This window comes from Rhodnius prolixus, unplaced genomic scaffold (genome assembly GCF_049639745.1).
Source record: "Rhodnius prolixus isolate KJV_2025 unplaced genomic scaffold, Rpr scaffold_6, whole genome shotgun sequence".
Classification (NCBI taxonomy): Eukaryota; Metazoa; Arthropoda; class Insecta; order Hemiptera; family Reduviidae; genus Rhodnius; species Rhodnius prolixus.
In genome coordinates, this window is record NW_027411634.1 from 29,731,306 (window position 1) to 29,747,263 (window position 15,958).

The window sequence follows — 15,958 nt, forward strand, 5'->3', positions numbered from 1 at the left end:
TTGGCTAAATAATCTACTAATATAAAGCGCTAGTTGTATTTTTAAATTGACTTGCGGCGCGAAATTAAAATCCTACTTTAGCCTGTTCCATTTTTTTTTTAATAAGAAACAGGATGTAGTATTTTAGAATTTATTTCATGGCTGCGTTTAAAAAATAATCAGCAATTACTACGTTTTTACCACAATTCATAATCCACGGAAAAATATTAACTAACGCATCAAAGTTAGAGAAGATATGAATTTTTTGGGAACTTCTGATTACTGAGCGACTCAGATACTGTATAGTCCTTCAGTGTTACTCAATTCTTCATTCCCATCCAGTTTCTAGATATACATCGTTGACTTTCTGATTTGGGCGGAATTCCAAAAAGTTTCTAGGCTTTATTGTTTCTTTTCTGAAAAGATCTCAGCAGGAGTTTTTTTGTCAACTATTCCATTAAACCAATTTTCAACTTTGATTAGGCACTTAATTTCGAAATTCGTGAATTCTATGATTTAAATATATCACGGCTGCGCTACTTAAGGTCAATTTCGATTAGTTACTCGTGCAAATGGTCACTGCACCATCAAACAAACAATACTTTTTTTGACCATGTCTCTGGCATCAAAAGTAATCTCTCTGCCAGTCAACAAGTTCAGTGTATGGCTAAAACTTGGTTGAAGTCAAATTCTGTGTCCAAACTGATAATTCGCCTTCTGATCATGATGAAAATCCGAAACTACTCAGAAATTGTAAACTCAGAGAAATAAAATCAGAGATATTACCGAGCACTGAGGACTCAACCAATTTTCCAACGATTGATACATTATATTGGAAGGATCTAGTGAGTTTGCAATAGCGGTTTAAAATAAAAATAAGGACTACCAATAGAATACCTTTTGAGAGACAGGATTTATAAGAGGAATAGTAATAGGCGATACTAAAACCTTCTGAAGAATTGTTACTAACCAGGATTACACATTTCGAAACCGGGCAGAGGGTGGTCAAAAGTAAGTCTTAAATAAATCTTACGCAGGCATTCAATTAGCGATATACTCATACTTTCAAGGTGAGTTTCATTAATGTTCCATGGCAAACAGTGCTGCAATAATCTAATGAAGGAAAGACTATCGTACTGTTTTATTGATTGGCGAACGGTTACTGTGGAAATCCCCGATTTCTTTTTTACTATGCAACTTCAGTAAGTTTGATTACAGATTGTGATCTTCTTAATTTCAAGAATGAAAATATTAATTTCCTGAGCACATTGGTGATCAAAATGCCTTAAACATGAACATTGAAATAAATCTGAACGTTCTATTGTTTGGAAAATGCAAAGCACACTAAGTATTCTCTACTGGCCTCACTAATCTAAACATCTTATTCAATCGCCCTGTTCTCAAATTTAATTAATCCTTCTAACTTTATCCCATGATGATAATTAAGATTACAAGCGATCGCTGTTATTAAAATAGTTTTAATCCTCGGCGCAAACTATTTTCACTAAACTGCCAATTATTTCTAATTATTGGACTAAGCTTAATTACAGTGATGGCGCATTTTCTTCAGATTGCTCTAGTTTCCATTTTCTCCACCAATACCTGTAACTTAATCTGGGCATGATCAACTTCAGAACTCAGGAAGTAGGGAATTAAGACACCAAATCGGACCTGCTTTTCCAGACAGCGGCTTAACATCTGGGTAAAAGATGTGTAAACATGTCAAGATTAATAAATGACAGTGTGTTTTGAAGGTCAATTATTGTTCATTTTTGAAATTAATCGTAGAATAGCTAAAAGTTCAGTTAAAGTTATTCAAGTTAATTAGCTTGCAAAAATATTGTTTTATCGTTTCCCTGGTTTATCTGATCTATCCCTAAACATTATAATATAACAGCTACTGTACTTTCTCATTTCTAAACCAAAGAAATTTCTTTTCACTCTTTTTGAGGTAAAAGAAGTATTTGTAAGAAATAGTGTTTTATGGGGAAGCAACAGATTAAAATATGTTTGATAAAGTTCTGTTTTCAGAATCAATCAAAATCCACAGCCTTACAGCCTTACATGACAAAATACAAGTTTTCTTTAGTCTTTCATGTATAATATCTTTCAGCGTCAATAGATTGTATGTTCAGTAAAAATCAGCAATGCACCAATCCCTGAATATCTCACTGAATATACCGAATTTGCTCCTTTCCATGTCTCTGAGTATTTAGTGTGAATGGACCTGTAGGAGTCCGAAATTGTGCCTTTATTTATTAAATGCTGTATTCATTTCAGTCCACTCATTGCTCTGATGAGATTTGTTACTTAAGACGCGGTAATCAAGACATTATCTAAATTTAGTCAGCTAAAGTTTGGCAAGAATGAAATCTATAATCTAAATGAAAATATACTCGGATAAATTATGCTGATCAGAGTTGTGAGTGATTTAATTATGACTTAATTCCCCCGATCCACTCCCTTGCTATGATTTGGTAAACTAGCATGAATGGGTTTATTCTGTATTTTGTCGGTACTTTTACAAAGAAGACCTTTATTGGAACTTTGTCTTTCTGTTTACTTTTATTAAAAAGGTTTTTTCCGCAGTATGGAAATGGTTTCGATTTGCAGATTTTAGAGTCTATAAACTATCGCAAGTATATTACGTTTGCTTATGAATAATTCATTTGCTGCTTTAAATAAATTGGATAGGCTCCTTTCTAGTTTATATTACTCGTACTTTCTATGTGTGCAGTAGTTACCTTTTGAGACCTTCATCTAGTGGAAGTGTAGAGAATTTATTTGGAGGTGTATAACTGATGAAATGTTCTAGTGGACAGTAAAACTTTTCTATATAAAACCTAAAAGATCCTGCTTTCACTTGGGTATTTCTGTTTACTGCCTAAACTCGTTTAATCTTTCATTCATTTCATTGTAGAATATACTTTCTAGAAATTTACATCAATGTAATTGCTATTCTTTATAGGATTGATCCCATATGAACAAATATTTTCAATTATTGAATGTTTAAATAGAATTCTCTAAAAGGGGTTTTTCAGTTTAAACTTTTTCTAAGGATGCAGAGAATCCCATATTTTCCTTATGTAAGTCCACATAGGTTACAGTATTAGATTGTAGAATATTCTTTACTTTAAGAGGGAAAGATTTGAACGATTCTCAGATAATCTGAAGTGTATCGTTAGTGCCTGGGTTTGAGTGGAGTGTATAGGTTCCAGGTGTTCCACTTGTACTCTGTCAGTGTACATACATTCCAAGATATTTCACCAGGTCAGCCGTAGGAAGTGGAGTGTGATTAAAGTACGAGATGAACTACGAGATAAAATACTCGTAGATGGAAGGCGTCAGTCCGTTTGCGAAGGAAACATTTAATGTTAGTCGATTTTGTTGTAATTCTCTTTCCCATCTAAGGCAACTTTTATCTTGGAGATTAAGATGTTCTTGAGGAATTCGTGTAGACATGATAGGGTCTAAATGAGAGAAAAGCATGGCTATAATAAAAGTAAAAGTAAGTAATTTGGACTGGGAATGTGTTAGAATACTAGTACAGTAGCTAATAATCATTAGTCTCTTTCCTGTTGGACATTAAATAAAAGCGTTATCATATATTTTTTGTAAAACAGTTGAGTAATGTGGACATTGTTTAATTAAAATTAAAGAAAGGATTTTAATCACTAATTTTAAATAAAGCTCATTTCTACTCAGTGGAGATTTGTAGTAATGCCTCGGATTTAGTATATTTCAATTAAACAAATTTTAAATGTGAATGTAATAGCCTAAGCATTTTGAAGTAATTATGTAAATTTTTAAATTGTTTAACCTAAATGAAATACAGACAGTTAAGCTTTATTTAAACATTTATTCATTTGTTTTAACTGAAACATATAAAATTTTGAAAACATTACTGTAATAAAACATTGTTTGAAACATGAAATTTTAATGTTTAGAAAGAAAGAAAAAAAGAGTAAAACTTTTTCTCTAAGAAAATTACAGAAAATGTCTACAGGTTATTTATAAATTTAAAAAGGTACTATTATTGGACTGGCCGGAATGAGCGTTCTTCCCAATCCACTCTGAATATTGAAGCAACCATGTCAGAAAGTGGGTACACTTCATAAAGCTAGGCGGGCATACCAACTGGACTCTCAGGCCATCATTTTTGCTAAAGTTACAGTCGCAGCGATCAGAATGTTTCTGATATCCCATAGACTTGGCAAATTTACTAACTTGACGAAACATTTTTTTCAGTCTATTCAGAATTTCGATAAAAATTTCTTTTCTTTTTTTTACAAATAAATGTTTAATTTTACATAATCCATCAGTGTAGAGTTATTGAAATTTATTCCACTAGGGTCACCAGAAGAGAGAATTTTCTCATAGTATTGATATATAACTAACTATTGATCTCAACGAACACATAGAGGAATATCAAAAGATATGTATTCATAAAGCTCTCGTATGAAGAAAAAAATAATAAAATAACATTTGAATTTTAGATTCGGAGTACTGTTAATGCCGGATATCATTTTTCCTCCCCTGAAATACATGTATGAACTTCTCACTCTCTTCCTGTACTTTAAGCATACTGAAGTGTTAAACATTGCACTAGCAAAATTTCATTAAGATTTGGATTACATTATTAATTGTGTTAAATTTTATTAGCGTGCTTGCTTTCTTATGTTTAATTGATTTCTGATTTACATCCATCTTGAGAGATGAGATATCAGGATTTGTAAAGAACTATTAGACTTCCAAATCTAGTACTGCTGTCAGAAAAACTTTAGAAACCGGTCAGAATTAAAGGAAAGAACCCCCTGCTACAGCGGACAAAAACTCCGACATTGCCTACAGAGGAGGTTCTCCGAGGATTCATTTTGTTTTCATATTCTATTTTAAATTTATTTATACTCGGCCTGCAGAAAGGGTATGGCGTGCTGTATATGTTTTCAATAAGTGCAATTTACCGACCTGGTGCTCATTCCCGGAAGGCTGTAGCAAAATTTTTTTATTTTTATTATTTTATATTTTATTTTAATTTTTCCCATTTTATGCTCTTGATAAAAAACAAGGAAGAAAATTACAAACATCATGTGTTTGAAACATCATTATGCTAAACGTTACATTCATGGATATTTATTTTAGAGTTGATAGAATTAAATTATTGAACTCGTGTTGAATGCACTGCCCTTTTAAATTGATCCATTAAGATTGTTCCCTTGTTTAAATTTATATTTACCATTTGGAGTGTAGAAAATTAATTAGCAATGTATTCTCGTTCATGTTGTAAAACTGAACTATTAACATTGCTGTAACTATAAAAGGCTGAGAGAAACAATATGGGACAGATGTGGTGAATATGCCCAGATTCTAAATTGACCTTCATAAATTTCTACTGCATGGACACACCAATGCGACATGTCGTGCACATGCCATACCAGAAACTGGCAAATAGCCAGCCAACATTGCACATTAAAATAATAGTTTTGTCCCGCCCTGAACGTTTACTTCCGCACTTGACAGGCTGTACTAGTTGATTGGTACACTGTGGTGTTTTTAATATTCTCTAATTTTTTTCGACGGCCAGAGATGGATCTAGCTGGAACAGTACTGCTGTACACTTTCTAAGAGACTTTCATTCTGTGCTCTTTGGTGTACCGGATTATTATTTTGAAATTTAATTCGATCTAGCGGCAGAATTAGCAACGAAAGTAAAGACTTTAGGGGACCAAAGAACCCTTCTAAGAATCCTTCTAGTTTTAGTGAAAGAGAATTCTGAGCTTTAATTCCATACAGAAAACACTTTAATCAGCATCATTTCTCCCAACTCTCCATTGAAACCACCTGCCCCTTCTGTTTCCTGCGCAAAGCAGAGGCATTCTTGCTTCATCAATGACAGAATATCCTAAACAACCGATAGAAATTCTTAATACTCAGTAACATTAGGAAATCAGCTTGCTAACTAGGACGAGATAATTTTGAAAGAAGGATATTTCTACAAGGATAAAGTTTTAAAGTATATAAGGCCTATCTGCAAAGTATCTCCAGCTAAATCATTAAATAAAAATAGAAACTAAGAAGTTTAATTTCAAATTTCTGGACCACTTGGAACTATTTTATCTATTCTGAAGTAAAATTAACTGTAGTGGTTTTGAATATTTCGGTACTTTATTCGTATTATTTAATGACGTGTAATGTTATGTTTTTATGGGATACATAAACCTAGGCATTTATCAACTTCATACAGAATTATTTGAAAATTAAAAATTATACAATTCACATAATACGTGATTGATGTTGCGATTAAGATTCACTCTAGTTGGAACTTTCATCTCTGAAAATCTGTTATGAGAGTTGAAAACTGGTTGGAAATTGACTCCTGCCTCTAAATATGGGGATTAAGTGCTGTTCCATAATCGGATGGCTGGGCAGTAAAGAAAATGGCAAAACAGTCATGAGAGAGGGAAAGTGCTGAAAAATTCCACTTCCCATACAACCTCCTCGCCTTCCGATTAATAAACCGAGAGATGTCACTATTTATTAACCAACTGAGGACGTTTATTAATTATGCCATACTTTATATAAACTCACTAAATAAAATTTAATAGAAACACATTCTGTAAGTTTGGTGGAACAATCTAACTTTATTTATTAATTTTATTCATTCAAATCTTCTAAAAATAAAAATAAAAACCTTAAAATATAAGGTATAATGCATCAATTCTTAATGAAGAAGAAAGTATTCTTTGCAATAAGTTGGTGGTGTGGGCCTTCGCTATTTGGAAGAAATTACAATTGAAAATTACAAGATTAAAATAATATTAAATAGAAATGATGATTTCTTGAACATTAAAAATAATTAAATTAATTTTAAAAAATGGCTGGAAGGTAGCAATACTATACCTTTCTTCTAAATTAATCTCTTTTAAATTAATGTATTTGTTTATAACATAAAATTCACAAATTCGTGATGGCCAATAAACGCATAATATATTACTACTTTTATGTTCAAATTCTGAAATGATAAATTTAAAAACTTTCTTTGAAATTGATTAAACGCCACTCCGACTTTTTATGATGAGCCTTACATCATCTAGGAGACATTTCGCTATACAAATAGTTTTTTGGACCTAAATCAAAATTAAGCGCCCCTAATCTAATCTGATTTATTTATATCCAAGACAAATATTTAAGGTGTTAAGCTTATCGTAATAATTTATCATTAAAACTTTTATTGCTGTTTTTTTTATTAATTGTGCTATTTGGAAGAAATAAAATTTAATAGAAACACATTCTATTAACTCATTATCACTATAATATGGTCACTGTAAAACTGCAGGTATAGTCACGATTCAATCAAAGAGGTCGCAAGTACAGATACAGTACAAAGACCTGAAACAACAGTCTTTATTTTATTCTCTATTTTACTTGAGAAAAAGTAAACTTCATTTATGAAATAAAAAAAAACTTAACGAAATTGCCAGTAATTTACTAATTTCCTTTAATAATAAAATGGAATTATGTGTTGTTAATGTGTATCTATGTTAGATAATGAGTTAATAAAATTTTACAGTTATCTATATTAAACAAGTTATTCTGAAGATAAACATGTTTCTGTAATTACTTTTCTACAAAAATAGTAATACAGTCGGTCTGTGTAATATTAAAGATGAGTGCTTACAAAGAGACTCTCATATTACAGTTTAATTAAAGCCGATATGTCGGCCAAGATTAATTTACCACAACAGACAGCAGTACACTGGAAAATAATCGAATATAATGTTGTAAATTTATCAACCTGATTCTAAATTAACTATTTATTAATCACTATTATCAATTACTAGAATTATCTCTCTACTAAGAATATACATGGGTAAATTAGTAAGATATATGCTAATAGGTTGGGGTTATATAGATATTAGTTGGCTACATGCGTTATGTAAGTTATAACATTAGTGTTATCATCGTTATGTAACACATATAGGGTCTACTTTATTGATAATATGTATCATCTGTTTATCACTTCCAATCTCTGTAATCTTTGCTGAATAGAAACTGCATTATCACCGAAAATGTGTTTTTGAAGAATGAACGTTTTGATGTAAGATAAAATTGTGTTAGCATTTTAATGAGCAAAATGGAACACTGCACCTACACAGGCTTTATTTTTATGTACAAATACATTAACTGAGACAACCTAGATATAGTAGCATATTTAGAATGTAAGAAATTGTAAAAATGATGAAGTATAGAAACGTGGTAGTTGGGTGAATGAAGCAAACCTTACTATAAGTCTCACAATTTTGTTAACTTCATCAAATTTTCTTTAACATCTTAATTTTATGTCAAAATTCCAATTATTATTAATTAGTACTTAATAACTATAAAAAAATGAAACCGCACTCTACTCCTATTGAACCTTTGATTTTAAGGAGTTTATTTCTCTATTAATCGTTTCCAGAGAACCACTCGTTTAAAAACTAAAACTTTTGGCTCTTTTATTTCAGCACATCACAACTTGGCCCTAAGCGTCTAATAGCTCTTATTAATTAGCTTATTGGTTCCTGAATTGTTTTTAGATAAAAAGTCAAGTTTAAAATAATCAGAGAAGAAAAGGTAAAATAAGAAAAATAAATAACGTTGAAATTACAACGTTAGTTAAATTTTTTTTACAAATATAAAGTTGTCTATTTTTTTTAGACTAACACAAAAGTTCACTAATTTTGTGCAGTCAGTGGCTGAAACTTCTTCAAGCCTCTTTATGGAAACTGATAACCGTCATCAATTTTTTTGGGAACTATATTGAAGTTCATACAAGAAATTTTAAGAGTTGTATATTGAATAGGCCGGCTAGTCTCGCTTGTTGATCTAAAAACAATTCAGGAACCAATAAGCTAATTAATAAGAACTAGTAGACGCTTAGGGTTAAGTTGAGATGTGCTGAAATAAAAGAGCCAAAAGTTTTAGGTTTTATTCGAGTTGTTTTCTAGAAACGATGAAAGATTAATAGGGAAATAAACTCCTTAAAATCAAAGAGTCAATAGGAGTAAAGTGCGGTTTCATTTTTTATAGTTATTGAGTACTAATTAATAATAAATGGAATTTTGACATAAAATTAACATTATACCAGGTTCTATTAGACTTTTGAGCCAACTTATAAAATGCTAAACAAAGATTTGTACAAGTTTATAGCTTGATATCTTCCATTCCGAAGTTAAATCCTACTTTGACCGGCCTAAAGTTACATAAGTAAAGTTCTGATACAAGGAAAATGTATCCTTGTATCCTTGAAGAGAATAAAGATGCTAGTTATAGGGTAGGCATTCACGTGCTTGAACTAATTTTGTTTATCATAAGATCCAAATATTAGGAGAAATAGGATCTGGCTTTAAGATAAAATAATGAGTATGGTATTGTAGCTGAACAAACATCTTTATCTGGAAATGCAATACTGTGTGATTTTTTGGAAGCTGAGAAAATAGATTCCAGAAATGTAGAGTGTGTTCATGCTAACCCCCGATATTGGAGCGCCCATCTTACGTCCACCTCGGGCAGTACGTGACTTGAAAGTGTTTTTCACACCAAGCTTTCGACCGCTTCCTCACATTGTAATGCCACTATTATTACCTGCTTTTCACCTCCTAAATGTTTGCATTGCTATTTATATAACTTTTCATCTGTTTTTTATGAAGTAAATTTAAACACTATTCGACCACCTTAGTAATTCTTATAAAGTCAGGCCCCAAAAACTGTTATATGAAGTTAAAAATCTCACAGCTTTAGGTGAAGTTTTTAGATAATAGGTGTCTAGAAAGAAAGACATGCACAATAACAATTAAAAGAACATATTTCACACGCACTTATTAGTTATACATTAAACCAATGTTAAATTTAAATTACCGGTTACTGGAGTAGGGCTGGATGATAAAGACTTTGTCGATCTTACTCCCTAATATAAACACAAAACCCGAGAAAAAAGTTGGTCACCGAAAGAAAGTGTTTTTTAATGCAAAATAACCAATAACTTGAGCATGACTGAATGTTATAAACTGAGCCGCCCTACTTCAGAAAATAAGTTTTAAAAAGTAGGAATTCCGGCCTAGATTCATCATAAAAAAATATTTTTAATAACAAATGTCCATGTACTTTAGTAGATTTGAAAGTTGCATACTGTGTCGTCCGTACTTCATAATATAAGTTTAAAAAAATAGTTGAAAATGTTGAAATAGTGGCCTAGGTTCACTGAAGCAAATTACTTTTTAGAGTCAAATAAACATTTACTAGAGTTTTTACGAATATTACAGACTGTATCGTCCTTATAAGTTCAAAAAAAAAAAATCGGAATTTCGGCCTGTGATCACTTAAAAAGGTGAGGGATAATCCCAAATTTATGTTTACCACAGCAAGGCTGGAGATTATAGATTGGGTTGTCCTTACTTTATAATATTAGTTCGAAAAATGTGAAAAAGGTTGGAATTGCGGCCTAGGTTTACCGAAGAAGTGATTTTTAAACTATACCTTTATGTAACCATGTGATTCTAAACAATATGTCTCCTTAAACAATTCCATTAATGAAATACAATCAGGTTTCTAAGAGATGTCCGTGGCATTTAAATACTCATCTTACTAACAGCCCAGTCTAGTAGAACCATTCATAAGCCGACAATCCACTTCAGCTCTTCAATAAAGAAGCTTAACAGGAATGTGACAGGTGGCATGCCAATTCATGATCATTGTTTATGTTCAGAGCGCCTAATTTGACCCTCTCATTTTCCGAAATACTCGTAATATCTGTAATCCTGACTAGAGGCGCATCTTTGGAAGAAGATTTTCGCTAGTTTACAGGGAGAATATTTTGTGGACTTTCATTTATTTCAAGAAGGCATTTCGCTACTAGAAAGGAGAAGAAAGACGAATTGAGTGGTTAAGAGAGCTTAGTTAATTCTGTAAGTAGTAAAGTCCTACAGAGATATCTACATTCATAGTCCATGGTATTCTGGTTTTATTCGCATTGATTGGTATGTTTCATTTGGCTTCTGTCTAGTTAATTGTTTTATTTTGTAAGAAATTTAATCATTTATTCTTTCATCCATTAGATCCTCCTTTGCACAGAAACAAGCTCATGTTACTTTTATTTCTGAAAGGTAATATAATAATGTTAGCAGATGTTTTTATCCGAACTCCAAAAGCAAATTTGCATAATTCGGGGAGCGCTAAACAAATGAAAAAACAAATCATTAAGTGTAAATAGTGAACACCGACACAGAAGTGCAATTTTATTTGTACAAACGTGTGGGCCGTTGCTAAGAGATACTCTATGTGGGCGTAACGGTAAGTAATGAAGAAATCTCCTTTTCCAGGTAAACAATATAAATTGGAGAAAATTGGAAATATCAAGGGCTTTTAGTGTAAAAAGGCTGCTTATTTCGGTTTTATTAGTTGCATTGATATTATATTGATTGGTTATATTGATTTCATGAATTCTAAGAACCCTGAAGAATCGGTACGCGTGGAGCTTAATTCAGAGTTTTGAACGAAACCAAACTACGATGAGCCCGTCGAGAGCAACGAAGAATGGGATTTTCAAACCAACAAATTCAGTTTCTACTCATGAATCACTCAAACAAAAATATATGGTTTTTATTTATTGAAAATGTAATTATATTAAATGTTTTTGTCTCTCTCTCCCCTCTCTCTCTCACTCTCTCTCTGAGGCTAATTTCCAAAGTAAAGGATCCCAGTGAAAACTTATACAAACCACAGGAACATATGTAATAATGGTTGGAACAGTTTGAAGATATAGCGGTTTAACTTTAGACATTTGTGTAGATGACAACCACAAAGAAGTATTAATAGTGATTGAATCAAAAGGTAATGTTACAGTTGGAAGATATGAAGGCCATTTCAAAGAGTATTGGTGCTAGAGCTTGCTGAAGGCGAACAGTTATTGATAGAATTTCTTGCCTGTCGCTCCTTTTCTCTGCAAACTTTAGCAATAAATAATGGCTTATAGTTAAAACTTTGTTGCTAGTAATTTCACTTTTTATTTTCTTCTAAGAATTCAAATGATCAGTTTTTGCTTCAATAAACTGTTCCACAACTTCTAGAAATTGCTAAATTGACCTCTATTTTGGTTATTTAATCCTTTGCGTTGATTTAACCTATTTTTTGTTCCCATTTGTTCTGCATGGGATTCCTGGAATTTACTCAAATAACAGGACAGAAGTCGTGTTCCTTGTTTGTCAAATTCTATCAGTCAACACTAACTAAATCATACTAGATTCCACCTTCCTTAAAAGTAGCCATGATTTTCTATAAACATAGTTTGAAATTTAAACGAGAACTTACATTCAACTCACAATATAGGAATTTACTCAAGAACTCACTACTGAGGAATTTAGAGTTCTATCTAACTTCCTAATTTTCTCAATATGAAAAAACTGATGTGTTTTTTGTTTTTTTTTTAACTTCTTTAAACCTGACTGTCCAAACTTCTTTATTTTTACGCTTCCACTTTCTATCTCATTTCAACTGCAATTTTCAAGCATTCCAGTCCTCAATACATTAAATTCTCAGTCTGTCTGGAATTAAGTGGTAACTCTGTTCCAGAAGATTTCTCATATTTACCTTGCGAAAAGTAAATTTCGACCCGGGTATCGCTTAGTGTAGGTTTTTGCAGCCATTTTATATTTCTATTTGCACTCTCCTAACACTAAAACTATACCCACTATTTCCACTAAATTTGTGATTTTAGAAAATATAATACGGACGTCTGAAGGGTAAAAATTAAAAATACAGAATACAAAAATTCCCACAGTTTCGCGTTTTGGTAGGTTTGATGACGCTAGGTTGTCCAAATAATACAGCATAAAAGTTTTACCTGGATAAGTATAAATAACAATCAACCATAAATAAATAAAAGTGGTACATCTATCTTTATATAATGTGTTAAGTAAAATTGTGGTAGCCGTTTTTAATAATATGGAATTGTTCACAAAAGGAATATCACAATAAATAACCAAGTTTAATTCATTAACTTTACTAATTACTTGGTTTTGTCTCTTTTTTCATCTAACTGATGAAACAAGTTCATACAGGGTCCTAGGAAAGATACGAATCAAGCTTGCTTTGTACTCTCTTCAGATCTATCTACACGGTTTCATCGTCTAGCAAATTTTGTTTACTTGGTTTATTAGTGACAATTTGTGTATTAAGATCTGATAATAATAGTTGCAGGGGAATCATTTTTAAACTACATATTCTCCTGTTCTATTTACAACTGTTTGTCCTCTAATGTGACATTGTTTTATTAACAATTTAACTGAAAATTAATACAATCTAAATATCAAAATTTATGAACAAGTGATTGTTTTCGCTAACGTTAAAAATTAATTCTGTTTCAGGTATGAAGATCCATAAAGAAGTCTTTACTTCTTCAAACTGAACACACTTTCCCAATTACTTGAAAGAAAAAGATTCTTTTGTTCAGAAACAAAAATAGGTGTTCAATATTCCAATTTAATATTTTATTGTAAATATTGTAAATTGTAACTGAAAAGAAATAAATCTTATGTATCTTCTCCTTTGAAAACGAGAGATTCCTGGTTGAATGGTGCTTCTTGATGGAAAGTTTTTAAAGTACATTGTTATTCTAACTGGAAAATAAATAAATATTTCAATTTCTTAAACTGCTGGTGAAATTTGTTAGATTTAAAACTTTCTTTATGACAGCAATCTGTTTTCATCAATATATTTTAATTAGTAATTTTAAATTGTATTGGGATTTAAAAAAATAAAATAAAATAAAATCGCTTATTTGATTCAATAAACTACATAATGTGTCATATTTTGAAACGAGATCATTAGATTGCTTTTATGCAACTTGAGCCATCTGAAGCCAAGCTTTTTTGCTATTTAGAACAACTAAAAATACAAGAAAAGGGCATGTAATAGTGCTTCGGTTTAAAATACTTAAAAGAAAAGAAAGCAAGCATGTAGAGCGGTTATTCTCCACTGATGTAAGATCCAGAGAGGCACTGCCTGAACAAGCTGAATTCACCAAATAACGAGGAAGACCAATGCTGAGTAACATAACTATCATGATGGTGCTGGAGAAACCACTTATGTCAACTAGGACGTCACCTACTCTTTAATTGAATCCTGTCAGTAATCCCTCCAGAGAACTCTTGATGAAATTAGAGTTTAAGAACAATTGTCGGAGTTGAAGGGCAGAAAGACACACTTGGGAACGGCGTAGAGCCTTTGTTAGGAAGGTTGAAGGGCCTAGAATCCACATAGGCTTAACTTCCGCTAGGGGCACTCCGACGGAATAAAGAAAATAGACGCTTTAGAAGAGAAATGGTTAGCTCAGTCAGTGGTTAGCGCATTGGATTCCTCCATTGAAAGTGATGGCCAGTTTAGTCTGTTAGGAGAGACCGGTACTGCACTAAAAAATTCTTGTTCAATGAAACCCAGATAAATGATTCTACCTTAAATCAATTGAGGAATTTGAGCATTTGAATAGGTTTACCAACCCTAAATGAGCTGCAAAGGTCAGGAAAACACTTTAAATTCAAGCCCATCAAGTATTCTATCTCTCAGTCATTAATAATAGCAAAAATTACTTAAGCATCAGATTGTTTTCTAAAAAGTGAGGAGGCCTGGACCTCTGGGGCATTTAAACGATGTAGCGCTTAGGACTTCCAAAATTTTAATGTCATTGTCATTCTTTATTATTATTATTCCTTTTAATTCTTTTTTTTTTTAAAAAAAAAACAAAATTATAAATAAGATCTTGAGAACAAAATGCCTGCTAGCAACTACTAGCAAATACAAAATTTACATCAATTTGCCAGGAACTTGATCAAATTTGTGTAAATTCAATTACAATTGACTATTAAATTCTAAGGTATTTTGGAAGTACGAAAAAAAAAGTATCAGTTGTGTAGTATCGTTAAACATTGATAAAATTACACATTTTTAATCATACTTCCAAAAGGAGCACCATAATCTTCAATTTATTACTAAGGAGCTTTCAAAAATCGAAATTTAAATATAAATTTATCTTTTATTGAATAAATTATATATTTTTTTACATGTTGTATGTATAATATCAATTGTATATTTTGGAGTGGTCATATAATTGTAATTGCAAAATTTTATTATATTAAATAATACATACATGTTATTGATCATATCTAGCTGATCTACTCAAAATATAAATAAAAGTTATAAAAGAAAAATATTGTCGAGTAGATCTATGTTTACAATAAAACAAAAAGTAGCTTATTAAAAAACTGACCACATGGAGCATTACATCAGAAATTGTATAAAAATGGATAAGTATGATATTTATGTTAATAAATATTTAGCGAAACTTATATTAAATATGTAAATATCATATCGATAAGACATTGTTTAAGTTCCATTAATATTTTCAAATCTAAATTTATTTGCTAATGATTAGTATAAATACAAAGCATTTAAAACTACTTTTTATTTGTAAATAACTAAACTGTTTTTATGGTTTGTAAATAAAAATAATTTTATTAACTATTGCTGTAATAAGTGTGCTTTAAATAAAAATCTAATGTAGTTTTACAAAGTTTTATGTCGAGATATGCTCAATGAAGAAAGTAAGAACATTTAAATCCAAGTTAAGTGTTTATTGTAAATTAAAAATATATTGTCCCCTGCAATGTTGAAAAAAAAATCGAATACTTTTTTAAAAAAATAACCAAAAGATGCCCGCTCTGAGCCCGCTGGTACCATTTGGTCAATTAGGTATTTACCATTGTGTGTAATACTTACTCAAATTGTCAATAAATAGATTATTTAATTAAATCTGAGTATTATTGAAAATACAATAAAAATACTAATCTGGTGGTATATTTTTCTTTGCTGTTCCCAACAAAGAGGAAAAGTTAAAAATAATGCTGAATTTATCAATATTTTATCGTAAGCGATTAATTCTATGGTACGA

The 15,958-nt window shown here is 31.2% G+C and overlaps 1 protein-coding gene across 2 annotated transcripts in view; it reads left to right on the forward strand.

Moving 5' to 3' along the window:
- AstA-R1 (allatostatin A receptor 1) overlaps positions 1-15,819 on the forward strand; it is a 295,256-nt gene extending 279,437 nt beyond the window's left edge. For both annotated transcript variants that reach the window (XM_074141330.1, XM_074141332.1), the window contains exon 5: positions 13,380-15,819. The gene's annotated coding sequence lies outside the window, so the exon portion shown is untranslated. The remainder of the gene's footprint in view (positions 1-13,379) is intronic.
- Positions 15,820-15,958: the final 139 nt, after the last annotated feature.